Source organism: Trachypithecus francoisi, unplaced genomic scaffold (assembly GCF_009764315.1).
Source record: "Trachypithecus francoisi isolate TF-2019V2 unplaced genomic scaffold, Tfra_2.0 Lachesis_group10, whole genome shotgun sequence".
In the NCBI taxonomy this organism is placed as follows: Eukaryota; Metazoa; Chordata; class Mammalia; order Primates; family Cercopithecidae; genus Trachypithecus; species Trachypithecus francoisi.
In genome coordinates, this window is record NW_022681455.1 from 85443124 (window position 1) to 85449164 (window position 6041).

The following is a 6041-nucleotide window of genomic DNA, read 5'->3' on the forward strand; positions in this document are numbered from 1 at the left end:
TTATTTTATTTTATAATGGAGTTTTGCTCTTGTTGCCCAGGCTGAAGTGTGAGGCACGATCTCATCTCACTGCAACCCCTGCCTCCTGGGTTCAACTGATTCTCCTGCCTCAGCCTCCCCAGTAGCTAGGATTATGGGCACCCACCACCACGCCCAGCAAATTTTGTACTTTTAGTAGAGACAGGATTTCACCATGTTGGTCAGGCTGGTCTTGAACTCCGGACCTCAGGTGATCCACCCGCCCTGGCCTCCCAAAGTGCTTGGATTACAGGCGTGAGGTGTTTCTAATTTGGGTGCAAAGACCCACTTAAAACTACGAAGGCAGCTTCGCAGGTAACAGCTACAACAGTGCTGAGTCGAGAACTCTTCCCTGATTTCAGAAGCAAGCGCTGCTCCTCTACCCCACTATGTGCGCTAAAACATGCAAGCCAGTGTCAGCAACGCTAAGGAAGGAATAGCCCTAGTTACTGCTCTAGTTACTGGGCAGGCCACCAGTAACTAGGGAGGGATCACTCATGTGCCAAATGACAAGCTCAAGGCTCAGGAACGAGCTGGGATGATGGATTAAAACCAGCCAAACTCAACTCAATCCAGGTCAATGTAAAGTCTCAAATTTAGGTTCAACAACTCAATCGCACATTTTAAAATCAATAGCAAAAGCCAAGTCAGAGAGCCGCGGGGAAGTAACATTTATTCAACAGGGACTTCGTTTGTATCCGCCTCTTGAAAACTCAGTGAGGCATCATTATCCTGACTCACAGAGCAAGATGCTTGCCTGGGAACACCGGCTACAGGACGACAGGGCCAGGACTCAACCTTTGGTCTGCTCTTCCTGAGCCTGGTCTCTCCCCCTCGCCAGTCTGCCTCCCGGAAGGCAGAGGCCCTGTGCTTTTGTCCCCAAAGCAGGCTGAGGAGCAGACTCAAACAAGGCTCTGTGTCTCCTCCCTGGCCCTGTGATCCTAGAGGGCCCTCAGACTGCCCGGATTCCTGTTGCCTCAGGGAAGGCACTGCTGCAGCTGCCCTGCTGTGATCCCTGCGTGGCCGCAGTAACCCCTCACCTTCACATACAACACCTTACAGCAGTGGTTCTCAGGCATGGTCCCTGGACCAGAAGCGTCAGCATCACTGGGCAACTTTACCAGTTAAATTCTCAGGCCCCACTACAGACCTGAGAACCAGAAACTCCTGGGGTGGGATCCAGCACTCTGGGTTTTAAGAAGCCCTCTGGCCGGGCGCGGTGGCTCAAGCCTGTAATCCCAGCACTTTGGGAGGCCGAGATGGGCAGATCATGAGGTCAGGAGATTGAAACCATCCTGGCTAACACGGTGAAATCCCGTCTCTACTAAAAAATACAAAAAAAGAAAAAACTAGCTGGGCGAGGTGGCGGGCGCCTGTAGTCCCAGCTACTCGGGAGGCTGAGGCAGGAGAATGGCGTAAACCCGGGAGGCGGAGCTTGCAGTGAGCTGAGATCCGGCCACTGCACTCCAGCCTGGGCAACAGAGCGAGACTCTGTCTCAAAAAAAAAAAAAAAAAAAAAGAAGCCCTCCACATGGTTCTGATGCATGCTCAAGTTGAAGAACCGCTGCTCTACAGTGACCAAACACTTTCAAGCATCTGGGCTCCATTCATTTCCTACCTCATGAAGCAATACGTGTCTACCTGGGTCAGCGTTTAGCCAGAGAAGTAAGTAGGTAGATAGATAGATAGATAGATAGATAGATAGGATACATAAATAGTAAATAGAAGATAGTAGGTAGGTAGGTAGGTAGGTAGGTAGATAGATAGACAGATAGATAGGAGCTAGACAATAGAGAGTGGATAGATGATGGATACATAGAGATAGAATATAGATGATAAATCAGATGATAGATAGTAAATAGAAGACAGTAGGTAGATAGGAGATAGACAATATATAGTAGATAGATGATGGATACAGATAGATCGACAGATGATAGATAAATAGTAAATAGAAGATACATGGTAGATAGGAGATAGATAGTAGATAGAGATAGATAGATAAATACATAGATAGATAGATAGATAGATAGATAGATAGATAGATAGATAGATGGTAGAGAGAGAGAGAGAGTCTTCTGCTACATGTGAAGGGCTTTGTTTCAGGGATTTGACCGCAGGCAGTCATGGGCACTGGGTAAGCAGTGTCTATAAAGCGGCTGTCTTCCCATCTGATGCTGGGGCTTGAAGTTCTCTGGGGAGATGGTTGGGAAGGAAGCATGGAGGTAAAGTGGGGGAGGTCAAGGGCAAGTCAGAATCCACAGCACAGACTGGAGACCCGAGGACAGACAGCCAGACAGAAATCCATGTCAGTTCTTGTTGCTTCTGAAATTGGTGGTGTGGGCGTTCTGCCAAAGCCAGGATCCTTCTTCCTGGAAATGAACACATACGCCTGGCCCAGGCAGGAGACTGAAGGAGGCTCCAGGGGAGGGCGGGCAGATGCAGGCCCGGCCACCGCCTCACACCAATGCCGCGAGTCAGCAAGCATTAAGTAAGTTTGTGGATTTGTGGCTTCTCTTGTACTCAGGAAATCTGCCTAGACCCACAGAATTTCTTCTGCCCCAGGGCTGGGCCCCTTTTTAAGCCTGAAAAATGCAACAGTATCAGATTGAATCCAGCCCCAAATCCCCCATGGGAAGCTCTCTGTGACCCACGCTAACAGGACACACCCAAGAAAAGAAATTCTGAGAATACATTTCAGCCTGGGCAAGCTGACTCATCCGGAAGCCTCCATGCTACCATCATCTCCATTTCACAGGTGAGGAAACCGAGGCAAAGCTGCCTTCGGAAGAGAGGAATGGATGCTGGAGGCTGCAGTCCTGTGGGCTGGCCCTGGCCAAACAGGCGTCTCTAGCGGATGGAGGACAGAGGTCACCTCACACACCCAGGATGGCGAGTGCTAGGGTGGTGCTCGGAGGGGCATGGAGGGGTTGGGGCTCTCCAGAAACGGTCGTGGGTGAAGGATATGCTGCTGAAATAACTTCCCCACGTTCAGCCTCCTGGACTGGGTCCTGGGAGGTAGGAGAAGGCACAGAACAGGCAGTTCCTCCAACTCAGAACAGGCAGTTCCTCCAACTCCCCAATATACACATTTGCCCCCACAGCCCCGTCTTCTGCTGTCTCTGTAAGGTGGTTTTTTGAGAAGCCCAGGCTGTTCGGCCTGAATACACTTCCTCCTGGAGTGTCCAAGGCCCCCTCAGCACCACCCCCACAGCACCGCCCAAGGCCCTGTGCCAGAAGCCAAAGGCCCTCCCTCTGCCTCCTTCCTCTGCGCTCCCTCCTCGGCTTCACTGCCCTGCACCACTAAGTTTCCAGGGCTTGACTGACACAGGGGCTCCTCGGGGTCACACTCAGAATTCCTGTGATCACACATAAGCTCATCCTGAGACACATGTGTTTACACATGTGTGTATAACCTACGCTGATATTGCCTGTGTGTAACTATGCATGTGCGTGCTGTCAGTGTGCATAACTCACCCTGATACTGCAGATGTATAACTAGCAGAAGCATATTATATATGTGTATAACTCACTCTGATGTTGTTGCATATTTCATGCTTAAAAAGGGGTCCAGCCCTGGGGCAGAATAAATTCTGTGGGTCTAGGCGGATTTCTTGCGTACAAGAGAAGCCACAAATCTGCAAACCTCTCTGACAGAAACAGAGAGAAAAAATCCAAAAGGCGCAGGGATTCCCAGGCACCGGAGTGATGAGGTCTTCCCATCGGGAGGGTAAGGGCAGTCACAGACAGGCCCTCGCTCCTTCCCTACCCTGCCCCAGCGCTTCTCAGGCCTTCAGCATGGCTACCTGGGGCCCTGCAGCCACATAAAGAAGCCAAGACGACCCGGCCAAGAGGGATTCTGACTCTCAGATGCATGAGATCACGCTCCAAGAACAAGAAGATGAAGTTAAGGGCCTGCCTGGAGCTTTTCCCAGCAAGAAAAGACACTAACTCACGAGAGCAGAAATAACTGATTTGTTCCAGAAATGAATGGTTCCCATCAGCAAAGGCAGGAAGTAGGGCTCTGGGTGTTTTATGGATAAAGGGAGGGAAGAGGAAGGAAGCCCTTCAGGAACTCGCTCTCAGTGTGGAGCACTCGGTTCCCCTCCCAACCCGTGAGCCCTTCCTGATGGGTGGGAGTAGGGGAAGGACAGAAGCGGGGGTTGGAGGAGCTTGGGGGACTAAGAGCTGAGCCTGCAAGCAGGCAGGTAGGCAGAGAGCTGCATGTCTGTTCCAACGCCTTGCCATACACACAACCTCCGAACTGCTGCTGAAGATGGGATTAGAACCAAGCTTTGAGCACCCTTCCATTAGAACCAAGCTTTGAGCACCCTTCCAGGTGATCTCGGTCTCCCTGGAGTAGCTGAAGAGCTTCTGCTTCTGTGAGATCAGCTGTTAGCCCTTGGGATCAGCCCCCTTCCTCATACGGTTTTACCCCCAAAGCCCTTTTCCCAGCTTCCAGGCCAGGGTCCCACATATTACGGACAAGGCTTTCTGTCAGCTGGAAGGGCTCTAGAATCTTCTGCTTCTCCTTTCAAGCCATCTTAAGGTTGATCACTTGGGCATCTGAGTGAGCTTCTCTGTTCCTGGACTTTCAGTCCCAGCAATGTTTACTGGAAGCCTTCCATGTGCATAGCAGAGTGCTGAGGCCAAGTGGAGTCCCATGAGACCCCTGTCTCAGGCCAATCTTCTTCTCTTGGGAGATCAAAGCTGCTGAGAGCTGTGACACCAGCCCAGTGTACCTTCCTCACCTGCAATGGCCTGAGGTTCCCTTAACTTTCACCTTTGAAACACCAGGAAGAGGCTCCCAGTGTAGACCATGGAGTGCGGAATGATAGGAGCCAGGCTGAGAGGCAACTGGAGTATGACATCACCCTCAGGGGGTAGAAGGGGCACAAATAACCATTTTAGGAATCTTATGAGGAAAAGAGGTGGCTCTAGAAACATCCAACAGAAAGGCAGCCAGCTGCACAGCGATGCGAGGCTGATTGTGTTAGTTTTCTAGTCTGCATAACAAATTACTGCAAACTTGGGGTCCTAAACCAACACTCACATGTTATCTCATGGTAGCAGCTCAGAGTCCGCATGGGCTGGCCTGGCTCCTGCTCAGGGTGTCACGAGGCTACAAGCACGCTATGCGCTGGCTAGGCCTTCCCCTGGAGGCTCAGGGGAGGAATCCACTTCCAAGCTCCTTCAGGTTGCTGACATAAACCAATTCCTGAAGCTGTAGGGCTAAGGTCCTCATTTCCTTGCTGGCTGTCAGCCAGGGGCCCCTCTGCTCTTAGAGCCCGGTGGCATTCCTCATTGCACGGCCTCTTCCATCTTCAAAGCCAGCAACAGCATGTGGAGTCCCTGTCAGGCTTTGAATCTGACTCTCCTCCAATACCAGCTAGAGAAATTATCTGCTTTTAGAGGGCTCCTGCGATTAAATTAGACTCACCCAGATAATCTCCTCCTTTTGCCCCAACACCAGAGGGCGAAGGTCATGGGAACTGTCTTAAAACGCTTCCTACCACACTGATGGAGAAAAGGGTGTCAAAACAGCTTGTGAAGGAAGAGGGGGAGGGGGCAAAGAGGGACTATGACAAGGATGGAAAAAAAAATTAGGCTGGGCATGGTGACTTACGCCTATAATCCCAGTAGTTCTAGAGGCCAAGGTGGGTGGATGGCTTGAACCCAGGAGTTCAAGACTAGTCTGGGCAACATAGTGAGACCTTGTCTTTACAAAAACTAACTAAAAATTAGCAGGGCATGGTGGCTCTTGCTTGTAGTCCCACCTACTCAAAAGGATCGCTTGATCCTGGGAGGTTTAGGTTGCAGTGAGCCGTGATTGCACCACTGCACTCCAGCCTGGGTAACAGAGCAAGACCCTGTCTCAAAAAAAAAAAAAAGTCTTTCAGATGTGCACCTGAGCTAACATTTACTAGTGATAGTTTTATCAAGACAGTTTCCACTGGGATTATAGATCTCTAGGGAGTCAATAAATGGGCTTCAGACTGGGAATCACCTAATTTTTTATGAAACTT